We start from the raw sequence: 23,193 nt of genomic DNA, 5'->3' as shown, positions 1-23,193 counted from the left end.
TAAATTAAAACTGTCCGCGCATTCATAGTGCATAGCAAGTTTTTGAGCTTTTTCTTAATTAGTTAGAAATAAATTGTTTTCCCCGTCCAATGCCAAATTCGGCTTCTGAGGTTTTTTTCAAAATTATAGATAATTTCCATAAAAGCATAGAGCCAGGGTCCAATTGAGAAAGTTTATTTTCAAAATGTTTGTTCCTAATTGAGAAAATCGTTTTTCGATTTCTTCTTGCAGATCGTGCCATATCATTTTCATTGCAGGATTGCGTTGAAACTGCCTTCTCCTCACGTTTTTAAGACGGATCATGAGTTTAAGATCATCGTCTTTAATCACGGATTCAAATTTTACTTCACATTTTGGTATTGCAATGCTCCTGGCTTCAACAATGGAATATGTTAAGAGCATTGTCAATATCAAGTTCTGTTTGTAAATAAATGTTAACATCAAGAATAGAGTCAACATATCTTTCATCTATATTCCAGTCGGCTCTATAAATAATTGAAAGTGGAACTGATAGGATTGAGAATCGTTTCATGGGAAACGTGAAATTTAACAACGCCATAAACAGAATCAAAGTCCGCGTTAGTAAACAGTTAGCTACAAAGCTGTCTAGAGTCGGTTAAGACCAAATCCATCGTAGAAAGGTCAGCACCAAGAAAGATAAATTGCAAACAAACAAAACATTCACCCACGATAAAGTAATGACCCATTGGTTCAGAACGTGATGTGTTATCAATGCGCGCAAGCAATACCTTCTTCGATGTGCAATGGACATTTCAGATAAGCAAACCGCAGGACAGACGACATCTAAATTTATGACCACGAACAAAGCTTAAAGGGAGTTGATAGATACGATCCATAAGTTATGAATTGCAGGTATTTTTAGTGCCTTGAACATTTGAGCACGCGTGACAAAAATCGTTAGTCCTATAGCTATCAGCTGGGACATAAGATTCAAATCGTTGAAAATAAAACACTGGAGTGTGATTAGACTAGGCATGTCATAAATTAATCAACCTTCAAGGCCTAAGCAGTTCAGCACAGTTCGACAGAATGCGGGTTCTTCATTTATAGTGCCCTTCATGTAAATAGAGATGAATCAATTGGAGAAGAGTTTTTTTTGTAGATATGCTAAGAGTACGTAAGAATGAGAATAATAATTGTGTGCTGATGATAACATTGATTCAATAAGTTATTCAGTAAAAATAACTAATACACAGTATGTAGAGAGCCATACTGCATTCTCGCAGAGAGGTTTTTAAAAACCACTGAGTTAACTTTTTGCAACTATATACTTCATATATAAGTACATCAAACTGCCGAGTTTCAAAACATTCAAGCAAAGAAAAACTCATTCCATTGTGAATCATGGAGGTGTCCAAGTAATTGGACCTAATGTGAGCATTAAAGACTGTGGCCTGTTATTGCGACTATGATTGTGACCTTAACTGCAACTAGAGGAAGGTAAGCCAACAGTATCCGCAAATACATTAGTCAATGCTCAACTAGCCTGACAACCTGCTCCCAAAAACGTGTGATGATCGAAAAGTGAATGCGGTGCTAAGATGAACACCTGAATGGTGCTGAGAAAACAGGCAGTGAGAGTCCAGATAGCTAAAGAAATTGTCACATCAGTACACTGCCCATAACTGCATATTTGTAACATTCGACAAAAGTAGGCATTGAGTAAATGGAATACCAAGTGTGCATTTTATGGCAGTATGGGAGAAAACCCACATTTCTAAAAATTACCAGGAACTCAAAAGTGCTTATTTGAGGCAAATATTTTGTACAACTCATATCGCATACTAGGTGAATACTCAGGAAATAATTCTGATAGGAATTTCATTGCTATTACATTACGAGGCTCATTTATAATCTCAATGTGACTGTTATGCGGTTATAATTATCAATGTGACAAAACAACTTGGTATTTTTTTCGATTTTTTTAGAACAAACTCACAGGTTTAAGTAAGTTGATCGAAAGTACTTATCATTTGATGACACTCCATGGTATTAACTCCAATTTGTCAAAAATGTCGAATGTGACTGTTAAGCAGTTATGGGCAGTACAGTTGTCGATCACATCTCTCTTTTATAGAAGTTAGAACTAAGTATGTAAATTAAAAACGAATTTATTACTACCTATTCCAACTTATTAAAATAAGATAAAATAAAATGTCCTTCTACTGTTAGGCAGTCTCCAATGTAGTGTCAAATACAATAATAAATAGTAATAAATTAGATTTTTATGCATTACTTACAAGTCTTTACAAGCTCGAAGATTTAATATGAAATATGAAACGGCACCTCGTTCAACAAAAAAAAAACTATCAGGTAGAAGGCTACCGACCTCAAAAACATCAATTTCGATACCATATGTGTACTCTTAGCCCTGTAGGACTGTTTTAGTTTGTGTATGAAACCCTGTGTAGGTCACTGTCTTAATCTTTATTGATTGTCCGACCTTTCTCCGAAAACCATTTCCCCGAATAAACTGTTTCCCCGAATGTACCATTTCCCCAAAAGTTTTTTCCAGACATTTTTCATTTTTTTTTAATTAATGGTGTAATAGACTATATTCGATGAGTTTGATAATCGTTTCGAACGAATGATTCTCTTATGAATGATTTGAACCGAAAAAATGTGATATTTAGATTGATAATCGATGACAGCTTTTACTGACATGTCTGCTTTCAAAATATGTTGAAAATGAAGTACAGTGCTCGAACTTTATAAATTATAAATTGTAAAAAAAAATCATAAAATGTAAAAGGTAGGTTTTGAAAGAATATTCAAGAGATGAACATATCTGATGCTTTATGTCATTTGACCGAACAAAATTCATCTGAATGACATCTGGCTGAACTGGCAACGGCAGAGTTATAAAATAAAGTTTGACTGATTGAAAACAGTTTGCAGGATTCAATGACGAGACACAAATGAGATGTAGTTTCTGTTTCTTAAAACAAAAGCAGATGTTTCATTTTTTTTAACTACATTTCATAACGTGAAAATGGATTGTTTTCAATTTTATAAATATTCCTTCTTTATAACATAGGTTGTTCTCCATTATATTAGTTCTTTGAAGCTTTGGTGTATTGATATTGTTCTGCTTACATCTGCTACTCTGCCGTGAAATGCAAGTCTGTAAAAAGTAGGCAATTAGAAGGGGTTGTGAAATTTCCATACAAAGATTCCAAAAATTCCAGAGGACTGGAACATGATCAAATCTCAATGAAACTTTCATAATTTGCTTTTCACTACAATATCTTTGCGAGAAAAATATAGAGATGATCAAAACGCGGTTCTTTTTTGTGTTACACGGTGCAAAAATATATAGTAGGACTGATTTGCGATTACTTTTCATTATGGGACAATCCAGCTTGGTGTTTTTTCCCAATCTTACAGAGCAAATCAAATTATCTCATTAGTGCAGCTGAAAGTGCAATTTAAGATATGTTGAAATCTGAAATCAACTCAATTTTGACGAAAATGCAAATGGGACTGACTTGCGATTCACGGCGGTACTGATTTTATCAGAAATTTGCCCTTCTTTTATTAGAATGCTGTTCTTTATACATAAATATATCAAAAAAAATTAACATAGCTTCTGAAACTTTAATCATTTTTTCCTGGTTATTATATGCTATTGCTTCAAATGTCATTGTAGGAACGAATACTACGGATTTTTTTTTATATTGTGATCCAACATTTTCAATGCTTTCGATCTACTCCTATTTTTTTTCAAATAGGCATTTTTTTATTGAATTAGTGATTATTAGCATTTTCAGATTTCATTACTGACATGTGTTTGACGTTTCGACTAGATGACCTATTTAGGAACATTTCGGAAAAAATTACGTTTGGCTTCTATCCAAGACATAAAAAGATTTTAATAAATTTTTTTATCTGGAAAACAGATATTGATTGTCAGTAAATCAATAAAGAAGCATGTTGACTTTTAAAAATGTCTAGAAGGATGAATCGAGGTTTAATTATGTAGTGCAAGATATAAAAGATTCTTAGAATCAATGGATTCACTGTCGCTACTGTCACTAAGTATAATGAAATTACGTTCAACCTACTGGACATATGGCATGAGGACGTTTGGCGGAAATCAAGCATCTTTGTGTAATCATGCGAAACAATGTGGAAGAACAGCCTAATATTGAAAGAAGGGAAAATTCAAATTGAAATATTGTCAGCTAAGTGCCACTAAACATTGAAACAGTATAAATATAAAGAACAGCCTATTATTCTTAGAAGGCAAAACTAAGCCACTTCCAATAAAACTGCCTATAATGTGCTTGCTTTTATCGTCTGGCTATCACAAAAAAAAAAACAATCTAACCAAAGCTACAGGTCCAAAGCCCTGATAAAGGTGGATGGTTGTGATGGCTATGACCGTGGTCATCATGTAAAGAACGAACAGACATTGCTGTATCGTGTCAGCACCAAGGAGGCAGCTCCTCTAGCACGATGTAGGTAGCGCAACCCTTGTTAGGTGGCCTATCGAAGACTCTTCACCAACCAAGAAAGGCAAAAGTAGAGCAAACGGATTGATTTTACGGCAACAGACCCGGCAACGAATAAAGGATAACGATTGGAAAGTTGGATCTTGGAACCCCGAGGAGGAAAGAATAACTCGGAATAACTTATGCATACCATATTTTGGTATCATACCATAATTAGGTATTGTTCAGTTGTCAATACTTCATTTTGGTATTATAATGGTATTTGAAAAAATGTTTAAAACAATTAAAAATACTTCATTTTGGTATTCGATAGGTATTGAGGACTGCTGGAAGTATTGAACTATTATTGAAAAAAATCACTTTTATATGAAAATCCATCACATATTATTTAGGTATTACAATACCTCATCTAATTATCAGCTTGGTATTTGTAGAATATGCAGAAGGTATTATTTGAGGTATTTTACCTCTTATGCAAGGCTCATTTATACCTCATTCAGGTTGTAGGTATTGGAATTTATCTGGTATGGAATACCTCAATTTGGTATTCAGTAGTTATTTTCTTCTGCTCGGGACGTGAGAACTTTGAATGCCCGAGTAACACACCTGTTATAATTAAGGCAAATCAACTGATGTATGACTAAATATAGTCTTATAAGAGTTAATCTGCATCACTTAAAACATGTGTGTTCCTTGGGTGAACCCGCGCGTGTTGGACTCCTGGCTCGTGAACTGCGGAATGTCGGCGTGAACGTGGCAGCTATCCAGGAAATACGCTGGCCGAGAACCGGAGAACGCGAATTTCGAGCGGTGGACCCCATCACTTCATTCAAGTACCACATCTACTACAGCGGTGGCGACAGAGCAGAACGTGGAGTTGGCTTCATAGTGATTGGGAAGCAGATGGAGTGAATTATTCGGTGGAAACCGGTAAGCGACCGAATCTGTGTGTTGAGAATGAAGGGCAAGTTCTTCAACTACAGCCTGATCAGCATATATGCGCCAACGAACGATAAGCCCGATGACATGAAGGATGAGTTCTATGAGAGCCTGGATAAGGCCTACGGAGAGTGCCCAAAACAAGACGTCAAGATAGTCATCGGCGACGCAAATGCGCAGATCGGGAAAGAAGATTTCTTCCGACCCGTCATTGGAACGGAAAGCCTTCATTCCGTTACCAATGATAATGGCCTGTGGCTAGTAACCTTCGCTGCTGCTAGAGGGATGACAATCAACAGTACCTACTTCGCACGAAAGAATATCCGCAAACACACCTGGTGACACCCGAGTGGCGATGCCTGCTCCCAAATAGACCACGTGCTGGTTGATGGGCGACATTTCTCAGATGTCATGGATGTCAGGACATTCCGAGGCCCTAATATCGACTCGGATCATTATCTCGTTGTAGCTAAAATTCGGGCGCGGTTAACCAGCGTCACGAGTTCCACAACAAACAGAACGCTGCGCTTCAATATACAACGCTTTTCGACTGATGGGGTAGCTGCGCAGTACCGTCAGCAACTAGACGAGCAGTTGGGAAGAATCAACGTTGCTGGAGACGTCGACAGCCTGTGGGACCCTATCCACGAAGCTGTGACAACAACGGCGCGGGAAGTGATCGGCACTGGTCAACGACGAAGACGTAACGACTGGTTCGATGAAGAGTGCCAGAGGGTGACAGATATGAAGAATGTCGCCAGAAGCCGTATGCTTGTGGCCGGTACCCGACAGAACAGAGAGCGGTACAGGGCAGCGAGAGCCGAAGAAAAGCGAATCCACCGCAGAAAGAATAGGCAGCACGAATAAAGTGTGGTAGCTGACGCTCAAGAAAGCATGAACCGGAATGATATGCGGAGATTCTATGCAACGGTCAATGGTGCGCGGCACAATACCGTATCAGTGCCCGCCATGTGCAATGATCGAGGAGGGAATTTGCTGACCGATAAAACGGCGGTGGCTGCCAGGTGGAAGAAACACTTTCAGCAATTGTTGAACGGTGGAAATGGAAATGTAGCGAGGAACAGGATGAACATTGATGACGACGACCAAGCTGTGGACCCACCGACCATAGGAGAGGTTAAAAAGGCTATCAGCGAGCTGAAGAACTGTAAGGCTGCTGGGAAGGACGAGATCCCGGTCGAGCTTCTCAAGCACGGAAGCGATCAGCTTTACCAGTCGATCCACCGAGTACTTCTGAAGGTATGGGAGGACGAAGGTTTGCCCACCGGCTGGTTGGATGGCCTCATCCGCCCTATCTACAAGAAATGGCACAGACTGGAGTGTGCCAATTACAGAGGCATTACCCTGCTGAATTCGGCGTCCAAATTCTGTCACGCATCCTGTTTAACAGACTGCGACCGCTCGAGGAATCCTTCGTCGGCGAATACCAAGCTGGTTTTCGTGAGGGCCGTCCGACAACGAACCAGATGTTTAGCTTGCGAATAATCCTAGACAAATTCCGGGAGTATAACTTGCAGACTCACCATCTGTTTATTGATTTCAAGGCGGCGTACGACTCAGTGAAAAGAAATGAGCTTTGGCAGATAATGTCTGAATATGGTTTTCCGGCGAAACTAATTGGGCTGATACGTGCTACGCTGGATGGTTCGAAATCAAGTGTTCGGTTCGCAGACGAGGTGTCAACCTCGTTCGTGACGTTAGACGGATTGAAGCAGGGAGACGCACTTTCGAATTCAGAGAAATGGCACTATTATCACAAGGTCACACATGCTCCTTGGCTTTGCGGACGATATAGACCTAATTGGAATCGATCGCAGGTCAGTGGAAGAGGCCTTCGTGCCTCTGAAGAGGGAGACAGTGAGGATAGGCCTGACCATCAATTCTATCAAAACGAAGTACATGGTTGCAGGTAGAGATAGAGTCAGGCATGGTGGTGTAGGTGCTGAGGTAGTGTTTGATGGGGATGTGTTTGAAGTTGTTGAAGAATTTGTTTACCTTGGAACACTTGTGACATGTTCTCGCGAAGTGAAAAGACGTGTTGCGGCTGCGAATAGGGCCTTTTACGGACTACGTAACCAGCTTAGGTCCCGCAGCTTGCAAATGGAAACAAAATTCGCCCTGTATAAAACATTGATTCTTCCGGTGGCTCTCTACGGGCACGAAGCGTGGACGTTGATAGAGTCAGACCGGCAACCTCTCGGTGTTTTCGAGCGTAATGTGCTGCGGACAATACTCGGTGGGAAACTCGAAAATGGTGTGTGGCGCAGACGCATGAATCACAAGTTGTATCAAGTGTACAAAGATGCGAATATTATCAATCGTGTAAAATACGACAGACTTCAGTGGACTGGTCACTTAGTGCGAATGTCGGAAGAAAGAATTGCGAAAATAACATTCAGTAGAGAACCAGGTAGAGGTCAGCGGCTTCGCGGAAGACCACGAATACGCTGGCTGTACGCAGTGGAAGAGGACCTGGCGACCCTAAACGTTCGGGGCAACTGGAGAAGTTTCGCCCAAGACCAACGAAGATGGAGCTCTACAATACGCCCGGCAATGGCGTGACGCTACGCTGTAGCCATCAAGTTATCAAGGTAAGGTATCATAGGCGATATATGGTATTTTAATTGAAAAAATTGCAAGCAAAACTCAAATATTTCGATTTTAGGCACATTTTTTAAATAAATGTCTATATTTCAAAAATAGTAGGCCTTGGAAATTTGACGTCTTCAGCAATTATTTTCAGCATAAAATAATGGCCAACTTTGCCGAAGAAACCATACACTTAAACTGCCATTTGACCGAAATGGCATTTCAGTCATTTATGCAAATAACACTAAAAAATATGACTTTATCTCAAGACATCGGCCTCATTGAAAGGATCATTTTCGCTGAAGACATCAAATGTCTATCTCTGAATTCAGAAGAACTACAGGTTGTTTCCGCGTTTTTTCAATTCTGCCCCAGCGTGGGGTGGTGAAGTTTGGACGGAAGGTAGCTTAGACAAGTTAACCAAGAGTTGGAGGCCAAGATGCTGGGAACGAAGCTGGACATTAGGACGAGCTGGAGGAACTCCAAAGTTATGAGGAGCTTGTAGGACGGCGCAGTTGGCCAGAGAAAGATGGTGCAGCTGACCAGAAGGAGCTCAAGGCAAGAAGGAGTGCAGCAGTTAGGAGAAGTTCGGTGCCATAAGGGGTTCAGAGGACAGGAAGAGCTTGGTGGCAGATGTGCGGTTCGGAGGTTGTGTGATGATGAATAGTGTTGGAGAGCAATTACATCACATACAGAACGAATAGTGGGGATGTCATTCCAGGAATTGCAGAGGTAGTGCTTTGAGCTAGAATATTGTGAATATTGTATACTCAGATATTGAATATATGAGAGGTGCTGACATGTTAGCGATATGAGTCAGTAGCATGCGGATGGAACCGATAGTTTTGTTGTTTTTGAGGTTTTTATTTTCAACCGATTCAGGTGACCCATCAGAGCACAGAACCATACAAGGAAGCAGGGGCAGCCAAAAACCTGATCTATCACCGAAAGGGAAAGAAGCATCAAGAGGCAGTAATTGTTGAGACGCAAGAAGCTATGGAACTAAATGGCATGCGGCGATTCTACGAAACTGTCAATGGTGTGCGGAGAAAACCATCGCCATCTCCCACAAGTGTATCCTTAAGCAGAATTCTAGTCGGGGACATTGGACGAACTGTGGAACCTCCAACGCTATGAGGTCTAAAAGCTATTGATGCGATAAAGAACAATAATGCGTTGGATGATCTCATTTGCTAATTTCGGGATTTACCGTTTCCCGGGATATTAGTTCCTACATCCCGGGAATCTCGGGATTACCGAAATTTACGTAGAATTTGAAAAAAAAAACTAAATTTCAGTGAAAAACAATGAAATTTTTCCTCACTATCAAGTCTTAATTGTAATTATTTTCATGGAAAGACCAATTTACCAATAGTGACGTGCAATAATGATCAGACATATCCCAGAACATATAACATCCCACTTGCTGCGATAGTCCGCTTTCCCATTTTCTCAAATAGAGTAATACGGGATGACTTACACAAAAATTATCTCTTGGCATAGAACACCTGAAAGTAATAAGTCGTGTTTGACATATGTATTTTGTTTTACTAATCAAATACTGTTTTTGTAAAGCTCAGGCACCACAGAGCATAACGGAGCTGCAAATCATTTGTTGTTTCTAAAAACAAAGTTTATATTCTCATAATGCGTTGGAGATAATTTTTATCTATGTTCCCCGAAATCATCAAAATTACAGACTTTAGAAATACGCAATAACCTAATTACGGTTCACAGCAAGTGAGCATTTATTTCAGTTGTCTGCCACACGAATGAGCATATTCTAAAACGTTTTGTTTTTATCTGGTTCGAATTGCTATTTCAGACACCCAACGGTCTGGCTTCGTTTACTTTCCCAGGCCAATCTAACTCGTCATCCAAGTGGTGATGAGCAGCAGTGGTTGGAGCTCAAGCCGGTTCGGTGCAAACTGAAACAAACAGCTTTATAGCCCCTCCACCGCCCCATATCAAATGGATACCAAATGCAAACAAACAAATCGCTTTGTTTGCAGTGCGCAAATACGCGATATCGTCTCCGTGGCGGTCGGATGGCACGGTAGTTCATATCACGATTCACCCGTAAAGGTAGACCACTATCCGATCAGAAAGGTATAACACAAAAGTAACTTAATTATAACAGAATTTGTTTTTAACATCAACGTTAATTGTATATAGATACTCTTCAAGTAACAGTGTATAAAATATCAACAACATAACATAATACCATAACAGGGTCCTAAATTTTTGATAAAATCATGTTTGTTTTTTAAACACGATACAGCGTTTTTTATCGTTTTTCGTTAATAACACGATAGAGCGTGTTCTTGCTACTACTTTGACGAACTTGCCTGCCCACATACACTTTGATACTTTCGATCATGTTTGCGTTCACTTAGTCAACAAAAACGCCTCAGAGGTTTTACTTTTTAACACTGGGGTTGTTCCTATCTGACATTTTGAAAGGTACACGGAAAACAAAATACTCTCAAAATTAGAGTTCAAAAACCGGAAAAAACGTTTTTCTTTTGTCTTAAACCAACTAAAAACATTTGAAAATTGAGTTAATAGGTGCCTTTGGCCAAACTTTAAATTAGCATCTTAAAATTTGGAAATAGGAGTACGGAAATTGGAAATTCACTTCAAAATTATATATGTAAATTGTAACAACCTTTGTCATTATTGAATCTTAAGCTTTTTTAAATCTAGACTACCCTGATAAAGGCCTGTTGTAATTGTGATATCATTGCTTAAGCTTAAGTTGTAATTAATAATCATTGCTTTTGTTAAGAGTTTTGTCATTTTAACTCCTATAATTTGTAACACATGCTGTTGTCAAATTTGCTTAAAATAATATCTCTGCTTGTTATAATTTTGATATTCCTTGTTGATCGGACATCCATCCAGAAACGTGTAGCTTGGATTGTAGAAAAAAATACAAATTACCAAATCAGTGAGCCGGAACCATCATCATCGAATCATCTCGTCAGCTGGTTAGCGACTATACGATGATGACGCGCTCATTTCGCTCCTCAGTAATCGAATTTCACAATCGCATTTGTGGTAAATCTACAACATGTTTGCGGTTTTCTTCCAAACACGTGATTCATAGCAAGTGTGAAAAGCGTGTTGATAGTTTTTGTGTCGATTCAGCAAAAACGGTATCGTATGGTCGTTTTTAATGCTAACGCTATCAGCTATTGACCATCAAACGCCAACGCCGGGTATCAAGGAATGATATGCCAATGTGCTAATTGATTATAATGGAATTGGTGGAACTAACCTAGGTGCACAAAACACATCCCCTCATACAGGGCTGGTAGCGAATGAGTTTCTTAAAAATAGGAACTTTAGATACCTCTTGCCTGAAAAAAGAGACCAATCAAGAACCAAATAGATTCCAAAGAGAGACCGAAAAAAGACCAAATAGAAACCAAAAGCAATACAAGGAATAAGAGTTTGATTTCTCAGAGAATTTGTTGGCTAATAATATTTCTTAGCCTTTTACCTCGTGATATATTTTTCCATGATATTCTCTGCATCAGAATTTCATTCAGGAATTTGCTCAAAGCTTCCTCCAGACTACCTTTCGAAAATTGAAGAATTGATTTACTCTCTCGGGGAAATTGATATATCCTCTCAGGGCAATTTATCTACCCTCTCAAGGGAAATCATTTACCCTCTAGGGGAAATGGATATACCCTCCCAGGGAAATTTAAATATCCCCTCGGGGGAACTAATTTATCTTCTCGGAAATCGATTTACTTTCTCGAAGGAATTGATGTATTCTCCCAGGAGGGGAATAGATGTACCATTTCGGGGGAATTGATTTACCTTCTCACGGGAATTCATTTACCCTCTCGTGGAATAGATTTACCCTCTCAGGGGAATTTATGTACCCTTTCGAGGGAACTGATTCACCCTCTCGGGGGTCCACTAGGGGCCTTGCTTAGTCGAGTGGTTAGAATCCGCGGCTACAAAGCAAAGCTATGCTGAAGGTGTCTGGATTCGATTCCCGGTCGGTCCTGGATCTTTTCGTAATGCAAATTTCCCAGACTTCCCTGGGCATAGAGAAGTATCATCGTACCTGCCACACGAATGCGAAAATGGCAATTTTGACAAAGAAAGCTCTCGGATAATAATTGTGGAAGTGCTCATAAGTTGAGCAGCAGGCTCTGTCCCAGTAGGGACGGAATGCCAAGAAGAAGAAGAAGGGGTCCACTAGATCACTAGGAGAATTTTTAAAGATTTTCCTCAAATAATCTCAGAACATATTTCTGAAGAACCTGTGGACTAGCCGCTTAAATATCTCTGAATGTTTCTTTGGAACTAGGACTCACAAGCAGAATAAGGAAAAATGTGGCTTTAGTGACCATTTTCGTTAAAAACGAGACTTTTGGTACCTTAATTAAAAATAGAGACTTGTCCTAAAATAGTGACAAAGTCCTCAATAAGAGACATGCTACCAGCCCTACCCATATGATTGGTGATGATGATTCTCATGGAATGCACCCAAGGGGTGCAGTCGCGAAGATTACGACGAGGTAATAGTGGTAGATGCCACCTAATCAGCTCGTCAGGCTGCGAATTGCACACATTGTTGGCAAATGACTTAATAGCCCTCTGCCAGCTCATATATAAACCCGATCAGGCAAGGCAACCAAGCTTATTTAATAATTGACCTATAAAGCTACCGTTCACTGCTCATGCCACACATCGAATGAAATTCGTAGTAAATGATTCAAACGTAAATTGATTATTCTACCAAGCCGGAGACGCTGTAACTTTTTAATCAGCCACAAATTACAATCAATCAACTTATCATGCCATGCGGACTAGGACACAGTACACGATTTCAAGACGCATGACGATGTCATAACATTCCGCACTTTCATCCACAAGCTCGTAATCTTGCGGTTCGATTTGAACTGAATTGGATTGAGCCGACAGCTAGCCGCAGACTATCTACCTCGATAATAGTTTGTCAAATTGCTCTCCAGACTAGAGTGTCGCGCCATTAAATACACGCATTGTATTTGGTTTCATCGAGCGAGGACAATTGGATCAATCAATTTGTTTTCGAGTGAATTCAAGAGCGTGGCATGCGGGCGTGCTTTATCGGTCATTTCGTAGACAATCGTAACGGTCATGGGAAATTCAGTTCCAGTTGGAGCCGGATTTGGATGGTCATTTGAAATTTGTTGGGACTTGATTGATATGACTCACTCAATTTCCAACTTCCTTCAGTTATTGCCAAAAACCGTTTGAAAACTGACATCCGTTTACAGTCCGAAATAGCTTTTGAATGAGTACTACTTATTTAGAAAATTCATATAGGCTACTTGATGAGATTCACGTTACTGAAGTGAGAAAAGCCACGAGTGTTTCGCAAAATTCGAGCCTACGACTATCATCATTCCCAACCCGATGTAAGAGAAGAAAACTAGTACCTAACATTTTGGTGAGCTCGTTCCATTTTATTTTTAGATTGTTTGTGGGGCACTGTGTTGTTTTTTTTTGTGTTAGGTTTCTCCACATTTTGGCAAAATGATATTCATCGTAAATCGATTTCATTACCGCAGTGTTGTCAATTTTTATGATTTTTCGTTGTGATTTGAGAGGATTTCTTAAATTTACACATTTTTCTCTATTGTTCCTTGAAAATGGCGTGGGTACTAAAACAGTAACTCTAGGACTTCCGTCAGGACGTACTTTGAATCTGAAAATTCTACTCGTTTCCGCTCAGAACTGAAATGAGTAAATTTCGTATTTTCAGAATACTGTAAACAATATCGTTTTAAATGTTTTTGCGTAAAACAGCATATTCACAGCATTATGATTTCGCATGATTTTGGAGGATGTCCAGCTCGAGGTGTCTGGTGATAATGATTTCCCTTGTAAGAATTCGCTAAAGGAATTCAGCCATACAATTTGTATAATGTCAACAAGAATATTTGAAAAATTAGATAAAACCATTGAATGAATTTATTAGACAGCAGGGAGTTGGAATTTTTGGCAATATATAAGGCTTAATTTATTACAGATCTTTTCAAGCAACATGGCTAAGTTTTGTTTTTAAGATGGATGACAGGATCCTGGTTTGAAAAAGTTTAACAAAATCGACACAGTTTTTTTATTACAATAATAAGATTTTTTTCTAGATTTCTCTTCAATTTTTCGAAGCTATTTTTGTGAATAAACTTATTGCTTGATTTCTAAACTACCTTTTCCAAGGAAACTTAAAATGTTTAGAATTCTTGGGAAATTCAAAATATATATTTTATTTTTGAAGCCCCCCTTTGATTAATATATTAAAATTTCTCATGGATTATCAAAGAGTGGATTCAGAATTTTTGCTACAAATCTCTTGAAAGTTTGTCGAATAAACGTTTCAGATATGTTCATACTTTCAACGTGAATTTTTCCTGGACACGACGATTGTTTCTATGTCTATTTTTTATTCACAAATTGATTCCGGGACATGTTCCCGGTAGCACAATACAAATTTAACTAAATATGTCAAAAGTCCATCCGTAATTCCTCCAAAAAAAACTGTTAAATCTTATACTGAGATATTTCGCTGGAAGTTCTACTAGATATTTTTCTGTGAATGCCTTTAAATAGTTTCCACACAAAAACTATTATAAATTCTTTTGCGAAATTCATCAAAAGTCTTTCAGAAATATTTCCAAAATATATCACAAATTAAGCTTGAGCTTGAGCTTGATTGGACACCCGTGGTTGCTACTCCAGTATCGCCAGATCAACTGCAATTACTCAAGGAACCAACCAGATGACTGCTTGGGACTAACAGCCCAAGTAGCACGCGAAACATCTTTCAAAGAAATGCTTCCCAAAAATGGTTTCAAAGATGTATCAATAAAAGCATCTGTAACTTACCTAGTTCGAGTTCCATTGCATATTAATCGAAAGCTCATAAGGTTTCATTGTCGGTCCAATGAACTTTCATTTTACCCCGTGTATGACGTCTAACATAATTGAAACGGCGAGATTTGTTGCAAATGTCTTCTGCAAGCATCAATGAAGTCGAGTTTGTCAAGATGTGTTCTGTAACTTTTACAAAAAAAACTCTTGCAACTTCTCCAAAAATGCCAATTTTAATGATATGCTTCAATATAACTTTATTTAGAGCATCCGCAACATAACTTCATTGAATGCAAGTTGCATTTTAATATCTACAACTCAAGAAGATTCATCCCAGTTGCGTGAAAGTTGCACTAAACTACGTGTTTGACAGCTAAAAATTTGTTTGTTTCAATCAAGTTGCAGTATAGTTGAGTTGCACCTCACATATCATGTAACAACGAAAACATGTTCTAGCAACAGTTTGTTTGTTTACATGGTATTTCTCATATGTTGCGTGAAAGTTTTTGCAAAAACTTTAGCTCTGTGCGGTGTGTAAGTATTCGGAAGGGTGCAGTAAAGTAATAAGCAATAAAGTAATGTGGTCGCTTATATAGTGCATTGGTGAAGTAGTTTTTCGAAGAGCTGGTGGAGTAGTGAGTAGAGGAGAAGATTTATGATCTAGAAGTCGGGTGTTCGATTCTCGTTTATATTTTTGTTTTCATTTCTTTCCTCTTAAATATTTTGCAACAAATATGCATTTTCTTTGAAACATAAACATGTTGCAAACAGGCTCCATCTTTTACGCTCTTTGCGTTGCTATTCAGTGCAATTGTAAGTCATATTTTCAACGATTTTCACCTCTGATTAGTTCCAGGAGATATGTTTATTCTTGAGTTGAAACAAACTGTGTTGCTTGGGAGACACCTTCTATGTATAAGTGCTAATGATCTTCTATTTTAGGCGATAATTGCGCCTGCCACGTCAGAATGTAGACCAATGAGGGGAAGGGAGAGGAATTGATGATGCATTAAACTGGCTCCCACGGAAGACCGTATATACCACTGCGTCTTCTCCAGATTATGTGGGAAGGGTGAAGGGGTGGTAATTTTCATAGCAGAGAGTAGTAAATGAAAAAACCGAATTTAGTCGACAGTCGAGTCTAGTACACGACACTGAAGACGGCCTTACTGTTGAGGTCGAAATACGCGTATCTGTCAAAGGATACAAACTCTAGTGGAATTAAATGGTATAGTACTAAAATCGGTTTTTTCATCTACTTATAGGTATTCTACTAAACAGCTCGAAGATTTATCATCATAGCAGAGAGGCTTGCTGTTTGATTGGCAGACTGCCTATGTATCAGGCGTAAGGAGAGGCGTGCTATAATGATAAGGAAGAATGAAATCGTAGGGAAATGTTTATTTTTTTGTTGCCCGTCTCGGGTTCTAGCAAATGCTATGAACTGTGATATATTAAGAGTGGAAGACAGAAGCAAGTGAAATATACAGCAACAAAGTAGGAAAGGGACGGGCCTGGGATTGAACCCATGACCTTCTGCTTATGAAGCAGAAGCGGTAGCCATTGGACCACCAACTCCGTCCATTTTCAAAATATATAACAAATTCTTCAATTGCTTTTGTTTTCTGAAAATTCTACTTCTTATCTCCGCATTATACAAGAATTACCTACGAAACAATTTTTTGGTATGTCTTTTGCTTGCACATGTTCAGAGAAAATTTTGTGGAGAAAGGTTTAGCAAAATAACAAGGAAAGGGGGAAGGAGTGTATAAAGATGTTCATAAAGAAGTTTATATGGAATTTTGGGAAATCCAAATGTCAAGAAAGAAATTTTACTAGATTCGAAGGGTAATATCTAAAGAAAATTTTGATCTGGAACTTTTGAGGAAATTTGTTTTTTCATTCATTAGAGAGCATTTAATTACCCTGTAATAATTCACTTCAACAGAAAACATTTATAAATAATCACTTATATTTTGCAGTCCATCTGCTTCAACATTGTGTTGTTTCTCCATCCTGCGCAAAACGCTGTCTTGAGGAACTTCGTACAAAAATCTTTTTAAACCCCTTAGAGCAGCACTTTAAAGAAGAAGGTAAATTCTAGAAGTTTAAAAAATTACAGAAGTTTTAGTCGTATAACTCCCGATTCCAGAAAATCCATCAGTAATTTCTCGAAACAAAGTGATTCAAACTGTGAGATTTCACAGGAATCCGTAAAATAATTTAAGTGTGTAGTATTATGAAACTTCGGAGTTCATACAAACCATTAAGTAAGATGTCGTATATAAATACCTACAGTAAAAATTCCATGCGTTTTGACGCCAATTATTGTCCAATATAAAAGACGAAGAAAAAAGAACAATATTGGTTGTAGTTAATTGCACAAAAAACTCTTAAGCTTTTCTGTGGGACATATCGTAAGGAATTTCTTCAAAAAGTTTCAGAAATTCTACGGTGAATTCTTGAATTTTCCGAAATAAGTAAATTTTTCGAATTCAATTCAAGCTGAAATTATCCAACAAATTTAGAAGAAAGAAGTTTTAGAAGCATTAGCTTTAGTTCCTCCAAAACTATTTTTTGTATCTATTACTCGTGAAATATGACATAAATTGGATATGGAGTAATTCGTAGAGTTATTGAATGACACCACCAGCTAGTGACCAATCGATTAAGTTTTCAGCTTAAACGGATGTTTGGTTCCCCAGATCCGTGCTCTTGAAAATTTGTAGTTTGGCTTCGATTCATCTTCACCTTAAGAAATCCTAGAAAAAATATTGATGTATTCCTGAAGTACTTTTTGAACCAACAATGTAGAATTCACATTACAAGAAATATATATAAGTAAGTTTTGAAACCTCAAGCAATAGCTGACGGAATTCTTGAACATTTTTTTTTAGGAGTTTAAGAATACATTACCAAATCTTTTAGTAAAACTGTTAAAAAAATCATGAAAAAAATCCCAGAAGATACGCTAATGCTGTTAAATGAAAAAAATCCCGGAAGAATATTTTTTCCGGTAAGAACCTTAGGACGGCATACCAATAATAAAATCCTTTGAAGAAATCGTGAACAAATTTCTCGGGAAAACTGTGAGTATTTGCGTGGCAGGGTTTTTGAAAACAGTTGAACGTATTCCGCTAGAATCCTTATAGGAACATTTGAATTTTAAATTTTTTCTTAGGGATGCATTTTTTGCGGATCGCGTTAGTAGTGTTTGATCCTTTGATCTTGTCGCTTGCTCCTGTGGACGTTCAATGCTTTTATCGAGTAATATCGCGAATCCGGTTAGGTGCATTCATTTCAAATTTTATATTCATCGTTTACCAAAACGAATCCTTTACCCAAACCTTTCCCATACCCAAACTCCCAGTGTCTACTTGTGGAAGTGCAGAGGACTCCTCGGCTGCCATAGAGCAAGTAACACGTCAACATTTCCCTCCCATCCCAAATTGACCTGCACTCGGACGCAGCCGGCGCCGTTATTGTTTGTTCTAATAATTAGAGCACCAGTACTTACACAATGAGGATGGTACTGATCCCGTGTAGTGTCAGTTGGTTCCCTGTGTAAGTACAGCTGTTCTTGCAATACCGGAATAGCATCTGCGGGCGGTCAATCATGCTCATGCTCAAATGCTCAGTTAATAATGAACAACTGGAAAAAATAATCTAAAGCATTCTCTGGCTTTATATTTTTTTTAAGTTATTTGATAGAGATTGCGGATATTCTTTCGTGCGAAGTAGGTACTGCTGATTGCCATCCCTCTAGCAGCAGCGAAGGTTACTAGCCGCAGGCCATTATCATTGGTAACGGAATGAAGGCTTTCCGTTCCAATAACGGGTCGGAAGAAATCTTCTTTCCCGATCTGCGCATTTGCGTCGCCAATGACTATCTTGACGTCTTGTTTTGGGCACTCTCCGTAGGCCTTATCCAGGCTCTCATAGAACTCATCCTTCATGTCATCGGGCTTATCGTTCGTTGGCGCATATATGCTGATCAGGCTGTAGTTGAAGAACTTGCCCCTCATTCTCAACACACAGATTCGGTCGCTTACCGGTTTCCACCGAATAATTCGCTTCATCTGCTTCCCAATCACTATGAAGCCAACTCCACGTTCTGCTCTGTCGCCACCGCTGTAGTAGATGTGGTACTTGAATGAAGTGTTGGCGATGGGTCTACCGTTCGGAATTCGCGTTCTCCGGTTCTCGGCCAGCGTATTTCCTGGATAGCTGCCACGTTCACGCCGACATTCCGCAGTTCACGAGCCAGGAGCCCAACACGCGCGTGTTCATTCAAAGTTCTCACGTTCCAAGCTCCAACTTTCCAATCGTTGTCCTTTATTCGTTGCCGGGTCTGTTGCCGTAAAATCAATCCGTTTGCTCTACTTTTGCCTTTCTTGGTTGGTGAAGAGTCTTCGATAGGCCACCTAACCAGGGTTGCGCTACCTACATCGTGCTAGAGGGGCTGCCTCCTCGATGCTGACACGATACAGCATCGTCCGCTTGTTCTTTACATGATGACCACGGTCATAGCCATCACAACCATCCACCTTTATCAGGGCTTTGGACCTGTAGCTCTGGTTCTCAATAGTTTCAAGTTCTTTCGGACATGCTACTATGGTGAGCCGTCATGCGCTAGCGGTGTTATTTGATAGAGATTATTTGAGAAATTTTCTGGTAAAGTCAGGAAACCTAAAGAAACATCCGGAAAAAAAATGTTGTTTATTTTTTACTTATCTCGTTTATTTGGCAGGTTTGGGGCGCCGTAGGGCATAACAGAACCGAAATCTTTCTAGTTTTTTATATTTTTTATATTTTGTATTTATTTTAAAAACTATGTTAGTTTGGAGGACCGAAGTACACGCGGTTGATTTGAGGTAAGAGAATACATTTATACATTAGAAAAGGAAAGGATTAGTTAATAAATTAAGAACTAAAACTTAATTTTTAAAAAAATTGATTTCGGATGACTAACTTAAGACTGAACTAGCTAATTGAACTGAACGAACTGAACAAGCTGTCGCTATCGAGCCACATGCTCTTTTATTGGATATTAATTTATGTTTATGTTTTGATAAATTCCAAACGATGTTTTGACTGGCTGTCGGTTCTGGGATCGTCGATGCCTGGTGCTTAACTGGTGTGTTACTAGGGTGGTGCTAACTCCTCCGCCTTCAAAAGACTTTGTCCTCAAAGTCTTATTGAGCGTTCTTGTGTCGGCATGTTTAAAAATTTCTGAATTTCCAAGAAACGTTCTGTAGAAATGTCTGTATAACTTGATGATTCATTTTCAGGTTTTACGAATTTCTTCTGATATGGGAGCTGTAGCAGTTGGTTGTTCACTTATTTTGATATTGATATTTGTTTGTTTTGGTTTCCAATACTTGATAATTATTCCAATTACTAGCATTATGATTATAATAAGTATTCCAGAACTACCCATTATTTCAAAAATATGCTGTTTCCATTTTAGTGACTCATTTTGTAGATACACATGTTCCAAAATACCTCTATGGTTTAGCGTTAAATTTGCCAAAAATTCCGGTGATGGAATATCGATTATTGAATCTTCTTCTACCAATAATCCTGTTGTTGGTCTAAAGGTTTTGCTGTTGAGGTTGATGATAGAGTTGCGGTATATATTATTGTCCAAATATAATTCACAATGTTCGAATTGAATTATATAAGATCCTTTTTAACCTCTGAGTATTGTTAGTACAATTTGAGTGTAAACTAACATTTACATCATTGAGTAAAAGAGTTGCTTCATCTATGTGTTTGATGTTTCCAGTTGTATACACTTTTTCATATGTACAGTTGGCGTGTTGTATTCTGATGAGATTGCGGATGCATTGACTTGGAGTTTTTAGGATTTTGGTATCACAAATATAGAGAGTTTCATCTTGTGTACATTCATTGCTGATTTCATATATTTTTGTTGAATTGTAGAGAATGTAATTTGAATAAAGATGTACCCTTTTTTGATTTTGTACCAAAGAGTCTATGAATTCATATTCATATGTTTCTGATGATAATTGAGGTATTTTTAGCATATAAATTACATGTGTATTATTCATTGTAACTTGGGCTGATGATTTCGATAAGAGTTTTTCAAATGTTGTAACATGAACATTTTGCTGCTCTAAAAATGGTTTTATTTTGGCATATTCTGTCATTGACAAAATTCTGCTGCTTGGAATACCATGTTTCGCTAGTAATATCGCATCTTCCAAAACTTCTAGTTGATTTTGTACAGCATCTATATTGAGTATCGCAATAAGTATATTCATTTCCACTTCATGTTGTAATTTTGTTTTGAAATCCAGTTCAAGAAGGTCGTTTGTAATTTTGCTGATTTGTTGAATCCTTGTATCCATAGCATTGTTGACAAAAACTTGTTGATTGTTATATTCGATCAAATTATTCATCGTTTGGTTGATAATCCTTAGATCTTCAGCATCTGGATTTCCTGCTATCCATTTCCATGCAGTGCCTAGACTATCCCAACGTTTTCTTCGATGAACATTAGGTTTTAGTTTATAATAAGTGTTATACAAATGTGCATGTTTTTTCTTCAATACTTGATACAATTTTCCACTTAGTTTATTAGTTCTTAACATCTCATCAAAATTTTCAATTATGTCTTCAAAGTATGTGAAATTAACTGGTTGGATTATTCTTACATGTCCTAATTGAAGTTTGGCTTTTCCTATGGGTATGATGGCTAAAGGATTTTTATTCAAGTCGTGTATTCTGATAGTTGATTCCACATGGCTGTACATCGTGTAAACAAGAATTGTTCTAAAAATAAAAGAATAAAAATTAATGTGTTATTTTTTTCTGATATTCATTTTATGAATTTTACGGTTATTTGAATCAATAATATATGTGTCGAAATCTTCTTTAACTTGAATCATTTTATACCTACTTTTTCTTTTAGAAATTTCTTTCGCTTTTTCAAATACATAAGATCCTGGTTGAAAATTTGGATATTGTTTATCTAATATTTTCTCATTTTTTTCGTTATATAAATTCAAAATTTTCTCGTGACTTTTAGTTTTTCTTCTGGCTATTTCCTGTTCATCCAAATTTTGGTTCGTTTCACCGATATAAATATTGTGTGGCGTGTTTTTTACAAAACTGTGTATAGTGTTATTATATTTGTAAACTGATGAACGAATCAATTGTGGTATATCTATTTGAGGTGTCTCTTTTTTAAGACATCTTGCTATTTCCCTTAAAGTCGAATGACAACGTTCAATTTGTCCATTCGTCTCTGATCTGTTTATAGGAGTTTTATAAATTTCAATATTCAAATCTCTTAACCGCTGTTCAATAATATTTGAGTTGAAAGAACTTTCATTGTCCATAATAATTGTTTTTGGTATGTTCCATTCGTGTATCAAATCTAATAAGGCATCTTCTATATCAAGAAGTGATTTACTTTCAATTGCTTTATATTTCAAATATTTTGAAAATTTATCTGTTGAAGTCAAAAACAAATTATCTTGATCATATGTGAAAATATCTATGTGAATTATTTGAGATGGATAAGTTGGAATTGGTGTTTTGAATGGTATAAATTTCTGTGGATTTCTTTGATATTTTTCTGTTTTACATATATCACACGTGTTTACAAATTGTTCAACCATTTTTGTCATTTTAGGAAAGTAATAATGTTTCAAAAGTTGTTCTGCATTCTCTTTTGCATTTCTATGAGCGAATTGATGAATCTTTTTTATTTCTTCTAATTGGTTTTCCTGGTTATTTAAATCTTGAACTTTGATTTGAGAATATCTGACTTTCATCAATCTAGGATTGAACGTTTCTTTAAAAATTTCTTGAATTTCACCCATAATAGGTTCATCTGTATAAATACCATTTATAACATTTGGATTTAAATATTTCTTAAGTTGTTGTTTCAAAAAATCTCTTGAGAATCTAGGTTCAATGAAAATATGTCTTTTGTAATTATCGAATGGTACAACTAAACCGTATCTTGATTTGGTTCCAATTTTGAAAAATAATTGATTTTTGAAAACATTTATTGGAGCTTCTGTAGATGGAATAAAAGAGCTGTCGTCATCATCTGCTGAGTGCACTATGGGCGGTTTCCATACAGACTGGCGGCCAAAAATATTTTTTCCATCTCATGTCGTATTTATGAGTTTTATGACACAAATTTGATGTTTTATTTTTAAAAACAAGTTTTCGAGACTAACTTTTGAATAGGGCCTATAGCGAAATATTAAACTTTGTTGCTTATAATGCATATAAGCCATTTATGCGA

General features: G+C 37.5%; 1 protein-coding gene across 3 annotated transcripts in view; it reads right to left on the bottom strand.

Moving 5' to 3' along the window:
• LOC5570448 overlaps positions 1-23,193 on the bottom strand; it is a 100,292-nt gene that overhangs the window by 18,640 nt on the left and 58,459 nt on the right. Inside the window, exon 1 of one of the 3 annotated variants that reach the window (XM_021841206.1) lies at positions 18,424-18,442. The exons of the other annotated variants lie outside the window; for them this stretch is intronic. The gene's annotated coding sequence lies outside the window, so the exon portion shown is untranslated. Of the gene's footprint in view, positions 1-18,423; positions 18,443-23,193 lie in introns of those variants that run through there. 3 annotated transcript variants of the gene reach the window in all.

Source organism: Aedes aegypti, chromosome 1 (assembly GCF_002204515.2).
Source record: "Aedes aegypti strain LVP_AGWG chromosome 1, AaegL5.0 Primary Assembly, whole genome shotgun sequence".
NCBI lineage: Eukaryota > Metazoa > Arthropoda > Insecta > Diptera > Culicidae > Aedes > Aedes aegypti.
Note: the sequence above shows the minus strand (reverse complement) of the source record. Positions and strands in the feature narration are given on the sequence as shown.